This window comes from Arvicanthis niloticus, chromosome X (assembly GCF_011762505.2).
Source record: "Arvicanthis niloticus isolate mArvNil1 chromosome X, mArvNil1.pat.X, whole genome shotgun sequence".
Taxonomy (NCBI): Eukaryota; Metazoa; Chordata; class Mammalia; order Rodentia; family Muridae; genus Arvicanthis; species Arvicanthis niloticus.
In genome coordinates this window covers 83,303,217-83,323,055 of record NC_047679.1, presented here as the reverse complement: position 1 = coordinate 83,323,055, position 19,839 = coordinate 83,303,217, and the positions used below count along the sequence as shown (strand labels likewise).

Sequence of the window (19,839 nt, the reverse complement as noted above, 5' to 3'; positions counted from 1 at the left end):
CAAAGCCTACATCAAGCCACAGTTCCGGAAGCTGCCTTCCTACAGCCTCAAGGGATCTCAATCATTTCTTTCAGAATTATTTATAATTTCTTGTTTACTACTTTTATGGGATTTTTACCTTATTGCTTATAGGAAAAAACAATCTTTATTCAATGAAACAAAGTAATATGAATACTAACAAATTTTCTCTTCTTTCAAACATGGCACACCCACAATAACTTGACTATCATGACAAAGTAATTACAATGTCTTTCTGCAGGGTTAGTAACATCACACCAGGGTCTAAACCACCAGCCTGGGTGCACATAGGGAGGGACCCATGACTCCAGCTGTATATGTAGGGGAGGATGGCCTTGTCGGGCATAAGTGGGAGAGGAGATCCTTGGTCCCATGAAGGCTGAACATCGAGTGGGGGGGATGAGAGTGTGAGGAGGTGGGTGTGGGGAGGGGGTAGGTGGAGGCACAGCCTCATAGAAGCATGAGAATGAGGGATGGGATAGGAGGCTTCTGGGTGGTGGGGGGAAGTGGGGTAAGGGGATAAAATCTGAAATGTAAATATAATACCCAATTTAAAAAACAGAATATCCTGGTTACAAAGACTGTAACATATGTAGATCACTTTTCCTTAGATGTCTCTAGCTGCCTATACACAAGTTTTAAAGCATAAAACTAAGAGAAAGATTTCTGTTCCTGTCATAAGCATCATTTTGCTCATGATAAGGATATGCTTTCCTGACAAGTCTCCTACATTAATCCTGTACTCTAGGACTGTCCCATCCCCCAGGACTTTCAAAGGCACAAATGCTGGCCACAGTGACACATACAACTCTAACCCTCTGCTGTGAAGATGGATTTTGGGTGAGATCTGCTGACTTCCAGCCTAGTTACAAGTCTAGTGACAGAACTTTTCCCAAGTGAATAAATCAGAAAGTGATAGAGTAAGTCACCCAAAGTCCTTTTGTGGCCTTAACATGAACGTAAACATGCACATGAACCACACACACATATACAGCCTGACAGACAGACAACAGACAGACAGACAGACACAGTGATACACTCATTCGTATACAAAAATGCACATATGCACATAACCTCCCCCCCATATGAGCATGCAAACAGGCACTCACATACACATGCACATGCACAGGCACACACACACACACACACACACACACACACACACACACTCATACACTCATTTGTATAAACAAAAGCATATATTCGCAATCCCCCGGGGACATCCATGCACACAGGCACAGACACACACACACACACACACACAAATAAAACCTAATCCACCATGAACAAATATTTTCAACTTTGCCTGTTAAAATGATCAGCATGAAAGAATAATAGTAAAACAGACCACAAACACCAGGATGCTCTTAAAGTCACCAAGGAACATAGTGTTTGGCTGATGATTGACAGAGAGTGAAGGTGTCTGACAGGGAGGGATCTATGTAGCCATACCATAGTCTTCTGGAGAGGGGTTGGAATACGTGGGAAACACACCTGAGAGCCACAGAATTCAATCCCAGTATGGATACCATATTCTCCATAAAATGCCCCTGTATATACATTTTGAACTGCTCACTTTACACTGAGTGGAGATGAAGTGAAATGTTGAGCACTAGATTTGTGGTAATGCATGAATGGAACTGCTCTAGTATACCCAGGAAGCTTCCCAACACACTAGAAATACATTAACTTGGGGATATTTGCTACTCTGTAAAACATCAGCCCCTTTCATTAAATTGTAAGAATATAGTGCTGCCACCTCGTGGGTATCACAAGAACTACATCAGTGCAAGTCAGGTCTGATGTATTCTGTATGGTGGGGAGGGGAAGAGCATAGGCTGGATTATATTCTCATGGCATACAACACTTAGTATCTTAGGTATATCTAATATAAACCCGAGATTGGAACCCAGTCCTGGTCTAAGGTGAATATAAAGAATAGACATGATGAAGCTGTAGAAGCTAGTATGACAACACGCACATGCATGCACACACAGAGCACACAGAGGTAATCCATTTGTCCATCTCACTCATTTGCTCCATGAAACTGAACACAGTCAATACTGTCACTATGTACAGAAGATATATACATGTGCATCCTCTATCAATGATGTGTGTGTGTGTGTGTGTGTGTGTGTGTGTGTGTGTGCATGTCCCCAGTTTTCTCAAAGAGAAGTAACAAGGGACTGGATGGTGCTGTTCTACTATCTGTGGCTGGCTGTGCAGAATCAATAGTTTTGACCCTACAGAAAAATAGGACAAAATTTAGACAAAATGATCAGTCACATATTTAAGCAGAGTACTGATGACTGATATACAGAGGAAATGTCAGAATTTGGTACAGTTTGTAGAGATGAAAATGATGGGGAAGGAAGAACTGGGTTCCCTTTGTACTAAACTGTGAATGTGGGTTCACTACCACAGTGCTAAAAGTTCCTGGGAGTACATGAGAAAAATAAAGGGATCCCAGATTTATCTGAGACCTGGGATTATGTTCTAAGAGATTGAAAGAGATGTGTTTCCGTGACCCAGCATGCCCTGGAACTAATTTTTAACTCCAGGCAGGGAATATTTGGGAGGATAAGACAGGGGGGACACTCTTCTCAGAGCTATGCTTCTCGCTCTGTGAAAAGGATGTGTCAGAAAGCTTGCCTGCAGATCTTGTAGGGAGTTTTGGTGGTTATTCCTGCTTATCCCTGTATATGTGTCAGAATGGTGTTGAACTGTGCATATTTTAAAATGGACTTCTGGAGAAAGAATTGGGACAAGCCTCAGCTGCAGCATCTAGACTCTCTCCGTACTTCCACTTTTACTAAAACTCTCATTTGATTCATCAGTGAAACTGGCAGTATGCTCAACATCCTGCAGAAGAAGAAACATTTCCAAGAATATAGTAAATTCTGTGTTCACATTTTTTAGGCCAATGTAAAGCATCTCACTCTTTTGGAAATTTTGTTACATTTATATTTGGAAAAGAAGGCTTACATCCAAAAATTCTTCATCAGCTAACATATATTATTAAATGGCTAGTTTTCGTAGTAACTAGTTTGGGTATGCAGAATATCCTCAGAATGTGTAAAAGAAAAAAACCCACCTGGAACAACTGATGTCCTTAAACAGAACCACTGTATCTTCGTGTATCTAGATGAAACCAGAGCTGTTAGAATGTTCTCCACAAGCCAAATATAGGGCAGATACAGGTAGTACCTACTCTATCCCAGACAATACCATACAGGGGTTAGTTCCCCACCACACACTGCTATAGCATGGCTCCTCTCCACTTTCATTCCTCCCTTAACCTTCCCAAATGTCCTACAATGGCTGCCTCCACCCACTCCCTCATCCTCCTCTCCTTCATCCTTCCTCTGTATGGTGGCAAGACATCTTTCATCAATAAGAATTAAATCATGTCCATCTCCATCTGTCAACATTACACACTGATAATATAATATAATATAATATAATATAATATAATACAATATGATATATTATAATATACAGGTATATTTATTTTATAAAAAATGAAAATAGGTAAATTTACCAAGCAAAGAAAAAACTATTTTAATTGCCTGTTAAAGTAAAATCTGGAACTAGTGGATTTCAAAACATATATCCATGTAAATATTACATTGAACACTTAAAATGAGCAAAAACATATTAGTCAATGACAAATAAATGAAACCAGAAATAAAAATTATGATGTTTAAAAAATTTAAGAATAATGAAAAGATATTTTTGAAACATACACTAATATTATGAGCTAACCTTTAGTGGGAAGATGTTACTTACTCATACTGTATACTGGTCATATGGCAAAACTTTCCTTAAGGATTATGATGGCTAATCTTGGTAGTCAGCTTGCCTACATTTGAAATGAACTAAAACCCAAGCAGCTGGGCTCTCCTAAAGGAGATTCTCTTGTTTGGATAATTGAGGTAAAAAGCCAACCCTAAATCTTGGCCACACCTTCTGTTAGAAGACCACATGAAAGTACATGGAAAAAGAAAGCTTTTTGGTTTTGCCTGCTTGCCTTTACTCTCATCTTCAAGTTCTGTTATCTTGTTTCTTGGGTATTCATTTGCTGGTGTATGAACCTACTTTTCTGTGACTTCAATGAAGACCAAGGACCAGAAGCTCCAAAAGAATCCTCCTGAACACCAAACTGGGACTGTTGCAACCTTCAGTCTTGTTGACTGAACAACAAGATTGTTGGCCTTTCTGTCTAGGTGGGATGACACATGCACTTAATCTATATCTAAATACCTTTCATCCAGATCTTGAAGCACGGGTGTAATATGGTCCACAACTTCTGCTGGAGACTTACATGAGGACAATGGGATTCAGAGATCAAACCTTTCTCTGTCACACTGGAAGGTAACACACAGGAAAGAAACATGGAGTAGAGGAAACCAGGAGGAGAAAGCAGCTAAATCCCAGAGGATGGAATGATGGTGGCTTGTCTGGCCAGACTACTTCAGTAGAAGGAATACAGGATCACTTTCTTCTTCCTAGTTGATAACCCTGGACACACCCAGCAATGCCAGGGAATATATACACAGAGTGGAAGTGTGAGCTTGTCCATTTACCATTACATTTCCAGGTGCCCCGCCTTTCCATGTACTATACAAAGGCACAGAGTGAAATGTTTAGACTCAGGAAATATTCCAGAGGCAACAGATGAAGACACCATGAATTCCACTGGCCAACACTGGGTCAAACTGATCTTCAAACTATAGAATGGCAATATGAGTGGGTAACAGTGTGAGAAAAAAATGGGTATTCTGAGCCATAGGGATATAAATCAATATGGAGAATAAAGAAGCAATGTACTAAACACCAGATCACCTTTGAAGAAGTAGCAATAGAATTTTAACCCTGAAAAGATATCATCACAGCAGTAAGTGATTTAACTAACATTCATGACTGTATTATTAGTCCCTTCGAGATCCCACAGGAGTCATTTAGGTGTCAACATTTTGACACTAGGCAAGCAATGCAAGCGGTAGAAAGTTGTATTCCACATGTCCTTCTAATATATGCTGGCATCTGACTGTGAATGTCATGAGGTCATAATTTAACCCTTAATGTCCCACACAGAGAATATTCCTGGAAACTTCAGAGATTCACACACACACACACACACACACACACACACACACACACACACGTACAGAACACCACATGTACAAATGCTGATACAATAATATAGCTGTCACCTCAAAGGGAAGAAGTTTATTCTGGAGTCAAATATGAATGAGGCGGATGTAGGTTACTACAAACTGCACGGTACAACTTGGAAGCAGTTTCATGAAGTGTTTATAGTAGCAGAGCAAATAAACTACGAATCGAACACTTCTTATATACATTGATGTAAGTGTTAAGTAGGCCAAACCTCAGCTGTTGGCACTAGCTACTATCTGATGGCACTTTCAGGCTTTTTGGTAGAAAGCTATGGTTTTCTTAAGATAATATAAAGTGAATTTAAAAAAATGTGTTAGCATGGCAGATAAAGCTTTATCTATCAGTGATAAGATGCTAGGTGATTCCAACACAGAGGGGTCAGGGAATGGATACTTTCTGGGCTAAAGAGAGCATAAATAAATTTTAATTAGGCTCTGGGCCTGCAATTAATTTTATAAGAGGTTTATTATCGACATTAACAAGGTAAGGGTGCAGACCATGGCAGGGGTTCTGAGGTGACATAGGGGTCATGTGGTTTTGTGGGTACCACAAAAGAATGCAACTTAAAGTTTCCAAGAAATCCAAAGCACACAGGTGTCTGCCAGGCTAGGACACAGTGAAACATGGTCTCAAAACAAAGCAAAATTGCAAGTTAAACAAACAAAAACCAAAAAAAAAAAAAAAAAAAAAAAGAAAAAAAAAAGAAAGGAAGACAAAAAAGTTTTCTAACCAACTGCATATGTAAATAATCATCTGAGACATCTATACAGGACAATCATAGACTATTGTTTAGGCTTTAGCACTTAAAGCCCCACCTCTCATACCGGTTTCACAGAAGAATGGGAGAGTGCACACTATATTCTGTCCTATCTCCCCCTCCTCCCTCTGCTCCCCAGAACACCCTGGCAATGTCTCCAGTGTAGCCTAGTGCAGAGCAGCACCCTCTGAGAGACAGAATGATCACAAATCTCTCTCTTTCTGGAGGGGACACACTGGTCACAAATCCCGATGTGGGAGTGAGCCAGCTTGGGTCTGGGATCCGTGCATCTGGCTTCCTACCCTCAGGGAGATTCAAGTGTTCACCTCTGGGAACCCATAAGCTACAGAGAATGCTTCTTTCACTACATAGTCGCCTGGGTCACCACTGAAAATGGTCTCCACAATGACCCTAGGTTTCCATGACAACCACAATGAGCCTTCTCTCTGCTCTGTAACTAGGAATGCTCTGCCCAGCCCTCCTTCCTTTCAAAGCAGAACTCATGCACCCTTGTTATCCAGGCCCCCAACCCAAAAATGCAAACCCATAAGGGAAACTGCCACCAGTCTGAAGGCAGAGCTCTGGTCAAACTGTGAACAAAACATATTCTTGGAGCCATGACCATGCTGTACTCACCAGACTATGGAGGTCTCCATGGAAATGTCATGGTTATAGATGAACATTGTGGTTATGGTCATAGACAAGCGCTTTCATCCATTCATTAACTATGCTTACATGCCCTCTTAACAGAAAGTAATGTCTGGGACACGTTGTGTAGAAACAGAACCTGAAAATAAAAACTCAAAATCAAAAAAGAAGTGTTTTGGAGATGCCGGGACTTGAACCTGGGGTCCCATACACGCAAAACGAGTGCTTTACCACTGAGCCACATACCCAAACTGAAGAATTATCTAATCATTTCATATATTAACTCATAGAGGCTGAAGCAACATTCACAAGCTTGCATAGATCTACATCAGATCTTTGTGTATAACTGATAGCTTCCACTTTAGCGGATTTGGGGATTTTTATGTCATTTCTTGTATGACCAAAAAAAAAATCTATTTCAATTAAAAATAATAATATTAATAGCAAATAATCTTATGCTCTTCAAAACATGGCAGACACAATAAAGAACATTTTGAATTATTTGGGCTTATCAATTTTAACACAATTTTGTTTTAGATTATTAGTTCAATTGGCAGTATCATGCTAAATTAATAATAATATGTTACTGAATTAGTAATATGCTATCATATCTGAGAGCACCAAAATTTCCAGCAACTTCTTGAACACAGCCCTATTGTCTTTTAAAACATGCCTTAGCTTTCAGGGCTTCAAAAACTGTTTTCAAAATTTTAGACAGGCTAGTCATCTTCTTTCACAACTTTTTACACACTGTTTATCATTCCATATATTCCATTGGGCAAATGTAAAGTAACTAGGCAGACTACTCATCACCAGCTGTTTTGAACTCTACACAGACTCCTTAAGAAAAATCTACTAAGATTAAAACGATCGCTGCTCATCAGAGGATATGGCTCTGGCCTGGTTTGAAACTGTCTGCACTAGATTTACACACATTTTCTACCTCATCTTCATTACATCCCTTAACAAATATTGATTCCAGAAAAAAATCGGCAAATCCTCTTGTGGTTCTTAGTCTCACTATTCACTAAATTGTAAAAAGACTACAGAAACATGAGTACATTAATTATTTTTATTTTGTTATTCTGTGTATATGAGTATTTTTTCTTCTATATACATTTACATATACACCATCTACATATCAATATATACATATACATATATGTATATGTATGTAATATATATGTATATATGTATATATATATGATATATATGATATATATGATATATATGATATATATATATATATATATATATATATATATATATATATATATATCAGGCATCTTCTCTGCCTGGTACTCGAATAAGTCAGAGGAGGTGTCAGATCCCCAGGAACTGAGGTTCGACAGTGTCCATATGCAAGCTTATTCTTAGATGTGATAGCCCATGATCCACACATCTCTGAGAGGAAGCCTCCTCACCAGAGGCTTTGCAGATCCAGGGGTGGGAGTTGGGGTGGGGCGGGGCAGGTATTTCCAGCTGAGCTGAGGACCTCAGGAGCCTCAGGCCCTGACTCCACTTCTTTTCCTTGCTTTTGTTTTAATTCAGGTAGGAGAGTCACACCAGACAGACTCTCGTAAAAGAGACCTATCGGTAGGGTTCAGGATGTGGAGGGACAAAGAGAGGAATGACTTTCTCTGCTTCCATGAGGGAGAGGACGCTGGGACCTAAACAGACACAATCGTTGTAAAGCTTTTCTTAGGGGGCTTAATTTCCTAGGGAGATTTCCAGTGAGAGGATTGGGGAGATTTTAAATCCTGAGCTTGGGGTAGCTCAGAGATCTTTGGTTTTTCCTGTACATGGATTGCTGGGTTTTCCTGCTCACGGGATTGGTGTCATCTGTTCAGACTTTTCACCTAAAATTAGCATATCCTGGAGCTGGTCCTGTTGAGAGGCTGTAGATAAAATTTGTGACATTTACAGAGGCTGGAATCTCTGCTATGACAGTTAGGGAGATCTGGGGGCGGGTCCTCGCTGCTGGAGCTCCTCAAGCGGTGCTGGTACCTCGCAGGTTTTCTACCTTGAGGGTTTACAAAGTTTACAAAGTATATAATGTTTACAATGGGAGTCCACAGCAGGGAATGCCTTCCCTGCACTTGACTGGCATGTACAGCTAACCAGACCCCTTTGACTAGCCAACAGTTTCTCTTTTCTAAAACCTATTGTTACTCTAGGACCCTGTGAAGTTGAATATAAATCTTATTTGTTTTCCTTTATGTTTAATCTTCTATGAAGTTTGGAAACTGAACATATGAACACTTGAAAAAGGATGAATACGATGGGAAAATTAAGTATGAATTTAATCTTCTATTTGAATGGCTTCATGTGGCTATCCAATGCTACATACATCCAATGTGTACTACATAGCATAGGGTCTAGACATTTTGTTTTATTTTTTAAAATGAATTTATTTACTTTTAATCTTTAATCCTTTTTACAGTCCATATTTCTTCCCCTTCTCAGTTTGCCTCCTGACCGCTCCCCATCCCATACCCCCAAGTCTCCAAAAGAATGTCCCCACACCCATCCCACCAGACCTCCCTACTTCTGGGACCCCAAGTCTCTTGAGGGTTAGGTACATCTTCTCTCACTGAGGCCAGACCAGGCAGTCCTTTGGTGTATATGTGTCAGGGGCCTCATATCAACTGGTGTATGCCGCCTCGTTGGTGGCTCAGAGATCTCTCAGGGGTCCAGATTGAGACTTCTGGTCTTCCCATGGGGCCGCCCTCCTCCTCAGCTTCTTCCAGCCTTTCCCAATTCAACCAAAGGGGTCCCAGGCTTCCGTCCATTGGTTGGACTGTGCATATGACTCTTTCAGCTGCTTGTTGGGCCCTGGACATTTTTGAATAACTTAATCTCTTCACTTAGTAATACATCGAAGCTCATTTATAGTAATAGATAGAGGGAGATGTCCTGCCTCATTATACCTGCGCTCTAGTAGAGAATGTAGCCCTGACTTGGTTATTCAGTCACTCCCACACTGGTGAACATCTGTATTATTTTTAGTCTTGTTCTGTTATGATTTATTTTACAAGGAAAGACCTTATAATTATTTATGCCTTTTGATATCTGTGCATTGAGCCATTGAGAGAGAAACTTCGAAGAAGTGTGGCCGGTTCACAAAGAAAACATCCTCTATCTCTTAACGACAAGATTTGAATCAGAGACTCCAGAATACAGCAGTGAGATGGAAATGGTGGGGGGTGGAGTGGAGTAAATGGCTCCCTGGATACAGTGCTTGCCAGAAAGCACGAAGACCAGAGGTCGGATCTCCCAAATTCACATTAAGGTGTATGAGACAGTACATGCCTGTGATTCCAGAGCTCCTCCAACCACACAAGCTGTGGGAACAAAACAATTCCCAGGAGCTCAGGAGACTGCTAGCTCAGCATGTGTAATAGCTAACAGGAGTCAGTCCCAACAAGGTGAAAGTTGAGGACCACACCCGAGTGAGTAGTGGGTGCTTCCAGTCTAATGTGTTTGAGTCCCTGTGATTTCTGCTTTCTTATCTCCTTGCTGGTATGGTATGGGTGAAGAGATTTCTTACTGATGCTCAGTGATAACAGATGTCACAATGGAGTAAAGAGTAATAATGTAGCCGACAAGGGAGTGATCAAGCCTGCCTTCTACTTGTCATAGCCGTGCACTCACCCCAGGACCCTGCGTGACTTCTTCTAATTTGATGGCCTCAGACCTAGCACAAATGGGGTTCTCAGTATGGAAACAAAGGAAGCACCCATGCACATGTGCATGTCCCCATAGTATGCATACATACACATGTATACCCCACACCCATTTATGAGCAAGAAGGAAAAAATGGATCATATTTTATACATTGTTTTTTAATGAGAAGGTGTTAATGTACTCAGCATAACAGTTCATATGAAAGCAAAACCAGAAACAACAGAAAAGCAGAATATTAACACTCTATAGGAAAATACTCATATTAAAGGTGACATATAAATTACATTTGCATATGCACACATTCAACAGAATGAGATGTCATAATGCTAATGTCAGGGATCATAAGAATGCTAACTATTAATATGCATCATTTTGCTCATGATAATGATAGGCTGTACTTCCTGACTAGATTCCTACATTAATCCTGTACTCTAGGACTGTCCCTTACCCCAGGACTTTCAAAGGCACAAATGCTGGCCACACTGACACATACAACTCTAACGCTCTGCTGTGAAGATGGACTTCGGGTGAGACCTGCTGCCTTCCAGCCTAGTTACAAGTCTAGTGACCGAAATTTTCCCAAGTGAATAAATCAGAAAGTGATAGAGTAAGTCACCCAAAGTCCTTTTGTGGCCTTCACATGAATGTAAACGTGCACATGAACCACACACACATATACAGCCTGACAGACAGACAACAGACAGACAGACAGACAGACACAGTGATACACTCATTCGTATACAAAAATGCACATATGCACATAACCCCCCCACACACATGAGCATGCAAACAGGCACTCACATACACATGCACAGGCACACACACACACACACACACACACACACACACACATACACTCATTTGTATAAACAAAAGCATATATTCGCAATCCCCCGGGGACATCCATGCACACAGGCACAGACACAAGTATAGACACACACACACACACACACACACACACACACACACACAAATAAAACCTAATCCACCATGAACAAATATTTCCAACTTTGCCTGTTAAAATGATCAGCATGAAAGAATAATAGTAAAACAGACCACAAACACCAGGATGCTCTTGAAAGTCACCAAGGAACATAGTGTTTGGCTGATGATTGACAGAGAGTGAAGGTGTCTGACAGGGAGGGATCTATGTAGTCATGCCATAGTCTTCTGGAGAGGGGTTGGAATATGTGGGAAACACACCTGAGGGCCACAGAATTCAATCCCAGTATGGATACCATATTCTCCATAAAATGCCCCTGTATATACATTTTGAACTGCTCACTTTACACTGAGTGAAGATGAAGTGAAATGTTGAGCACTAGATTTGTGGTAATGCATGAATGGAACTGCTCTAGTATACCCAGGAAGCTTCCCAACACACTAGAAATACATTAACTTGGGGATATTTGCTACTCTGTAAAACATCAGCCCCTTTCATTAAATTGTAAGAATATAGTGCTGCCACCTCGTGGGTATCACAAGAACTACATCAGTGCAAGTCAGGTCTGATGTACTGTATGGTGGGGAGGGGAAGAGCATAGGCTGGATTATATTCTCATGGCATATAACACTTAGTATCTTAGGTATATCTAATATAAACCCGAGATTGGAACCCAATCCTGGTCTAAGGTGAATATAAAGAATAGACATGATGAAGCTGTAGAAGCTAGTATGACAACACGCACATGCATGCACACACAGAGCACACAGAGGGAATCCATTTGTCCATCTCACTCATTTGCTCCATGAAACTGAACACAATCAATACTGTCAGTATGTACGGAAGATATATACATGTGCATCCTCTATCAATGATATCCATGTGTGTGTGTGTGTGTGTGTGTGTATACAGGCATGTAAATGGCATAGTGCAAGTGTGGAGGTCACAGGACAATTTTAGTTTAGATTTAGTTCTATCCTCAATCTTTAGAGTCAGGGTTTCTCTTTTTCTGCTGCTTTAGTATACTGCACACAGCACATACTCCAGGCTATGTGGCACACAAGCTTTTAGTGAGTTCTTATGCCCCTGTCACACATCTTGTTGTTGGAATCCTGAGATTATAGATTGTGAGGGCCACATCTGGCTTTTTCCGTGTTTTGTGTGATCTGAACTCAGATCATGAAGCATGCATGCCTTTGAAACAAGCACTTTTACTTGTTGAATCATCTGCAAATTATAAAAGCCATCCTCCCTGCTCCTTAATCTTCTTTAAAATTCTAAGTCAAATGTGTCTGTGTTTTCTTCCCTTTTCTTTTTCAGACACCAGTGAGAATCCTGAGCCTGCCTGTTCTGACACTCTGGAATTCTCCTTTCTTATATGAAGGGCTTAGCCATGCCCATCATTTACCTCCAGCACAGTAAACTACTGATTCAACTCATGAAACTTCCTGCTCTCTTGTACCCTGACTCCAAAGGGATGGCTTTCTCTATTTCTCCTATCCCTCTCTTCTCTCCTGACAGCTACCAAAACTTACAGCCTGTCTACTTGTTGAGCTCTTCTTTGCAAAATGATAGGTTATTCTTAAGAATAAAAGACCTCCAAATTGTCCCCTCTGTAACAAAAGTGTCTATTTAAATGTGAAACTGAAAGTGAGTGTGTTAGAAAAACAAACTCCAAGAAGAGTTGCATGGTGTGTGACTATAATGACTTCCACAAACAAGAGGCAGAGACTGGAAGATCACAAGATGGTCAAGGTCGTCCTGCACTACATAGTGAATTCCAGGCCAGCTAGAAGTCTATGTAAAAGAAAACCAAACCACAGAAGAATACACACTAAAGTAAGAAATAGCACACACACATGCATGATGGTTGGTTTTGTGTCATCTTTACACAAAGCAGGGTCATCAGAGAGGACAGAGACACAACTGAGAATATGCCTCCATAAGAATATGCTGTAGGCAGGCCTGTAGAGCATTTTCTTAGTAAGTGAATGATGGAAGGTGGTCCTGGGTTCCATATAAAAGCAGGCTGAACATGTGAGTAAGTCAGTAAGCTGCATCCCTCTATGGCTTCTGCATCAGCTTCTGTCTCCAGGTTCCTGCTGTATTTGATAACCTGCCCTCACTTCCTTTGATGATGAACAGTGATTTGGAAGTGTAAGTCAAACAAACCTTTCCTTCCCAACTTGCTTTTGGCCATTGTGTTTTTATCACAGCAACATTAACTTCATATGAGACAAAAAGTGAAAAATATCTAAAGAATAATGATCTTATACAGAAATAAATGTAGCACAGGGCTTAAACTTTCAAAATGCTCACTGATAAAACACACTCAGTAAAGTAAAATGTCCCATGTTTTTTCTCGTTTATTGAATCAAGAACTATATGTGCATTGTGAGTGTGGCTTCAGTGTGTGTGTGGACGAGTGTGTGTGTATGTCTGTGTGTATGTCTGTGTGTATTTTTGCAGGTCATGAATCAAGAAAGTGGACCACTAACAGAAGTAGACAAGATTTGAGGAGGATAGAAAGAGAGAGGACAATGAACTATGTGACATTAAAGCAGAAGGTACATTTAGGTGTGAAAGGACACACAATAGAAAAACAGATATGCTGAAAATTTTGGAGTAAATCTAGACACCAGAAAATAGAAACAAAGGAAAACACCATGAAACCATTGAAAGTTCTACCCTGTTTCAGGTAGAAGAAACACACACACACACACACACACACACACACACACACACACACACACACAGACAATTTATTTCAAGAAGTCACATAGTCCAGAGAATGTAGCACAGCAGATGTTGAAATAAACCAGCTGTCCACCTTAAATTTCTATGTGTAGATAAATTATTCTTAAGACTTTAAGGGAATTAACACAGAAAATACAAAGAAAAACTGGTTTGTTAACATGACACATACTTTTCATCAGGACAAAAGGAAGTTCTTAAAACAGAGACAAGGATACAGAGGGAAAAGAGAAACACTTGGAAGACAGTACAACATAAAGACTGGAGAAAATGCATTGACAATGTACAAATTTCATTTCCTCTTCTTATCAATCTGTGTGTTGTTTGGAGTAAGAATGTATATGCTGTAGTGCAGTATGGTGTAGTGTGGTGTGTGCTGGTGTGCTATAGTGTGATGTAGAGTGCTGTAGTGTGTTGCAGTGGTATGCTCTGGTGTGTTGTGGTGTATTCTGGTGCGCTATGGTGTGTGGTGATGTGCTATGCTGTGGTGCGGTAAGATGTGGTGTTGTGGTATGATGTGATATTGTTCTCTAAAGATACAGGTTATATGAATTGGAGACTTTACTATTACATTGGTTGTTGGGACTGGTTCTAATGCTTGATTCAGCTACAAAATGTGTGTCCAAAACTTAAAGGTCTTTGTTTTGAATGGGGTTTTGATTGATCAATAAAGATGCCAGTGGCCAATGACTGTGCAAAGAGAGATGGGTCAGGACCACAGAGTTGCAAATGCTAGGAATCAGGAGGGAGGAGAAAGGAACCACCAGGACATGGGAGAGAAAGATGGATGGACATAGGAGGTTCAGTAGATAAGGCCAAAGAGCCATGTGAAATTTCTGGTAAGTGGCCACTGGCCACTTTCTTGATTGGACATGGGGTAGCAGGGGTAGATTTAGGAGTGCCTTTAGAAATTGCCTTTGAGGTAGCCAAGGCAATTACAGTTTAACTGGTGTGTGTGTGTGTGTGTGTGTGTGTGTGTGTGTGTGTGTGTATGTGTGTGTTCAATATGAAGATCCCAAAGATTACCTGGACAAGTAGTTGGAAGTGCTTCCCATGTGGAGAATAAAGGGGTGTATTAGGAACTCAACACTACATGGGAAGATTGTGAAGGAATAATATTAAGAATGACACCAGAGAGAGCTGGACATGCAGCAGAGACCACATGTGAGGACCACTAATTTAGTACCTTATCCTTGAGTTCTAGGACACCTGCTGTAAAAGAATTACTCCACAGAACCTCTGTCCCTCCTTCTTTTTGTGTTTGCACAGTGTTTTTGTACATGGAATCACACTTAACCTCAAAAGACTGCTGATGAACATGAGACAGGATATGAATAACCTGTTAAGTAGGTAAGGATGGTAGAAGAGAAAAAGCCTGCCCAGAGCAAACACACATTCTATACATGCATTCAGACCGGGAATCTCCACAGCACACTGCATTCTTCTCAATGAGCTCATGCTTCTGGGATACAGAGATCAAACCTTTCTCTGTCACACTGGAAGGTAACACACAGGAAAGAAACATGGAGTAGAGGAAACCAGGAGGAGAAAGCAGATAAATCCCAGAGGATGGAATGATGGTGGCTTGTCTGGCCAGACTACTTCAGGAGAAGGAATACAGGATCACTTTCTTCTTCCTAGTTGATAACCCTGGACACACCCAGCAATGCCAGGGAATATATACACAAAGTAGAAGTGTGAGCTTGTCTATTTACCATTACATTTCCAGGTGCCCCGCCTTTCTATGTACTATACAAAGGCACAGAGTGAAATGTTCAGACTCAGGAAATACTCCAGAGGCATCAGATGAAGACACCATGAATTCCACTGGCCAATACTGGGTCAAACTGAGCTTCAAACTATAGAATAGCAATATGAGTGTGTAACAGTGTGAGAAAACATGGGTATTCTGAGCCATAGGGATATAAATCAATATGGAGAATAAAGAAGCAATGTACTAAACACCAGATCACCTTTGAAGAAGTAGCAATAGAATTTTAACCCTGAAATGATATCATCATAGCAGTAAGTGATTTAACTAACTTTCATGACTATCTTATTAGTCCCTTCCAGATTTCACAGGAGTCATTTAGGCTTCAACATTAAGACACTAGGCAAGCAATGCAAGGGGTAGTAGGTTGTATATCACATGTCCTTCTAATATATGCTGGCATCTGACTGTGAATGTCATGAGTTCATAATTTAACCCTTAATGTCCTACACAGAGAAAAATGTGCCTTGTCTCCAAAGCACTAAATTTCCAGTCAGTCAATCACTCTCTGCAGACTCAGCTTCTTTCTCAGAATCCCTGTTCCCACACATGCTACTTCTGTCCCCTCACTAGTCTAGCTTCCTGGTATCCATTAAGTTGTTGGTTGAGAGGGGAAGAAGTCCAACCACATCTTCCAGCAGACTCACCAATATCCATTACACACAGAATGCTGAAAGCCATTCTATCACGTTCTTTCAATGTGAGTCTTGTGAAGATAGCATGTAGACTCGACTCTGGGACATGCATCAGTTTCCTTCATAGACTCAGTAGTCTCTGCATGCTCTTAAGTAGATAGGGGCAAACTGCGTTAAACAACACATAAAGTCTCCATCATTGAGTGGTCCCTGTGGATCATTTGTGAGTGTCCTTGACATTTGCTTTCTGAGAGTTCACAGAAAACTAAAAAATTGATGCACAGAAAGTGTAATAAACAGTACTTCTAGTTTAGAATAATTCCATTAATATTTGAATCAAATGTGTCAAATATTTGTGAGTAATCTGGCTACATAGACCTATACTGCCTACATATTAGAACAGCTCAGAACATTCCTGAATTACTACATCTAAAATCCAGATGATATATGCTCATCGGTCTGACAATTCATTATTGGTAAGATCTCTATTGCTTAAAAAATGTTCTACATGTTCAATGCAACAATAATATGAATAATACTATTTATTTTAATTGGGTTTGCTAATTCCAAACCTCACACATATATGTATAGAAGAAGGAAGCTAAGAAACAAAACAAAGACAGAGAAGAACAGTGCCTGAAAAGAGACCTCCATATGGGAGTAAGATTACTAAGCCTGAATGCTATTGGAACAAGGTGGACAAGTCCAGAAAGACTGAAATCAACAGTCATAGTTACACTCACACTTTTATAGACAACTGCCTATTTTGAGGGAACATTTCTTAGTGAATCCCATGCTCAAATCAAGCTTGTGTGTAGACTGGGCTGAGAAGACCTGAATATAATTTAGCTACAACCCCACCAGGTGCTGGGATTTTGGGCATGTGTTCTATGCCTGACATCCTGGACAACTGATATTTGATAAGAATGCAATTTCAATTTTATGCAGAAAGGATTGTCTGTCTGCAAACAGTGCTGAGGTAAGCACATATGCATACCCAGAAATATAAATAATGGGCATGTAGAGTTGGCACAGTGGTTAAGATTACTGTCTGCTCTTCCAGGGGTCCTGAATTACAATGCCAGCAACCACATGGTGACTCACAACCATCTACAGGGGGATCTGTTGCCTCTTCTGGCATGGTGGTGTACATGAAGATACAACACTCCCATAAATATATTAAATATTAAAATATAAATTTGGAGGTACACAGTTATCAAATAAAGTATATAACACAACACAGAAAAAAAACAGTCTCTATCACGTGGTGCTACATGAATATTTCTCAGACAAAACAGCAAGGAAAAAACAAAATTGGAGAACTGGAGAAGGTGAAATCTATAAAATATAAAAGTTTCCATAGGTTAAAAAATGAGAAGCTTTCAGTCCATGACTAGGGGAAAAGTTTGAACAGTTCATATCCAGTAGCAACTTTTCTGGAACTTGCCGAAAAACTTCCAAAAGTCAAGCAGTAAACAGAAATTGAAAAATGTGAAAGGTTGCACATGGGCTGTTGTGTGAACTGGGACATTGAGTAAGATTGCTCATTTTATAAGGGATTTGTTAGCAAGACTAACAAGTCAGGTATGCAGACAGCAGCATGGCTGGGGCTTCTGAGGAGAACCAGGGTCACTTGGTAGAGTGGGTACCAAAAAAATCTACAACTTAAAATTTCTGGTTAATCCAAAGCACATAGGTTTTCCACAATTATAACCCCATCACCACGAAGCTGAGGTAGGAGGATCATTTAGAGTTCTAAGCCAGGCTAGGACACCATGATACTGTCTCAAAACAAAGCAAACCTGGAAGTTAAAAAAAAAAGAAAACAAAAGAACAAAACCCAACACCACCAAAAATTAGTAAAGAAAGGAAAAGAAAGTATTCTAGCCAACTGCATATGTAAATAATCATCTGAGACATCTATACAGGACCATCATAGACTATTGTTTAGAATTTCCACTTAATGTCCCACCTCTCATACCGGTTTCACTTGGGGAACACTGGGACCAAGGTGTACACACTCTATTCTCTCCTATCTCCCCCTCCTCACATCCCCTCCCCGGAAATGGCACCTGTGCATCATGGTACAGAGCAGCACCCTCTGAGAGGCAGACTGCCCTATGTCTCTCTCTTTCTGGAGGGGACTCACTAGCCACAAATCCCAAGGTGGAAGTGAGCCAACTCGGGTCTGGGATCCCTGCATCTGTCTTCCCACCCTCAGGGACATTGAAGTGTTCATCTCTGGGAACCCATAATCTTGGTAAGAGAGAATGCTTCTCTCACTGCATCAACTAGGTCTCCATTGAAGAAGGTCTCCAAAAGACCCCAGGTTACTATGACAACCATAAGGCTCCTTCTCTCTCTGCTCAGTACCTAGGAATGCTCTGCCCAGCCCTTGCTTTCTTTTTCTTAAAGCAGAACTCATTCACCCTTGTTATCTATCTTTCACCACTCTGAGAAAGCACATCCTCTAGCAACGGCCACCAGCATGAAAGCTGAGCTTTGGTCAAGCTGTGACCAAAACCTATTCCTGGAGGCTTCAGCACGCTGTACTCCCCAGACTATGGAAGTCTCCATGGAAATGTCATCAGGGTTCTAGAGGAACACTGTTGTCATGGACATAGATGAGCTCTTTTATCATAGTCACTGGTTTATGGACGTCTCTATGGAAATGTTTCCAGGCTGTGACACCCTATGTAAAAAAAAAAAAAAAAAAAGTCCCTGACGAGAAAAATGTAAAAATGTAGAGACAGCGGGAATCAAACACAGGACCCCATGCATGCAAAGCATGTGCTCTACCACTGAGCTACATCCCCATGTCTATGTGGATACTCATCAAAGCCTACATCAAGCCACAGTTCCGGAAGCTGCCTTCCTACAGCCTCAAGGGATCTCAATCATTTCTTTCAGAATCATTTATAATTTCTTGTTTACTACTTTTATGGGATTTTTACCTTATTGCTTATAGGAAAAAACAATCTTTATTCAATGAAACAAAGTAATATGAATACTAACAAATTTTCTCTTCTTTCAAACATGGCACACCCACAATAACTTGACTATCATGACAAAGTAATTACAATGTCTTTCTGCAGGGTTAGTAACATCACACCAGGGTCTAAACCACCAGCCTGGGTGCACATAGGGAGGGACCCATGACTCCAGCTGTATATGTAGGGGAGGATGGCCTTGTCGGGCATAAGTGGGAGAGGAGATCCTTGGTCCCATGAAGGCTGAACATCGAGTGGGGGGGATGAGAGTGTGAGGAGGTGGGTGTGGGGAGGGGGTAGGTGGAGGCACAGCCTCATAGAAGCATGAGAATGAGGGATGGGATAGGAGGCTTCTGGGTGGTGGGGGGAAGTGGGGTAAGGGGATAAAATCTGAAATGTAAATATAATACCCAATTTAAAAAACAGAATATCCTGGTTACAAAGACTGTAACATA

The 19,839-nt window shown here is 40.7% G+C and overlaps 1 long non-coding RNA gene across 1 annotated transcript in view; it reads right to left on the bottom strand.

The window, feature by feature from the left end:
• Positions 1–19,839, bottom strand: part of LOC143435581 (uncharacterized) — an 81,113-nt gene that overhangs the window by 57,505 nt on the left and 3,769 nt on the right. The window contains exon 3 of the long non-coding RNA XR_013106032.1: positions 6,593–6,743. This is a non-coding gene — a long non-coding RNA (uncharacterized LOC143435581). The remainder of the gene's footprint in view (positions 1–6,592; positions 6,744–19,839) is intronic.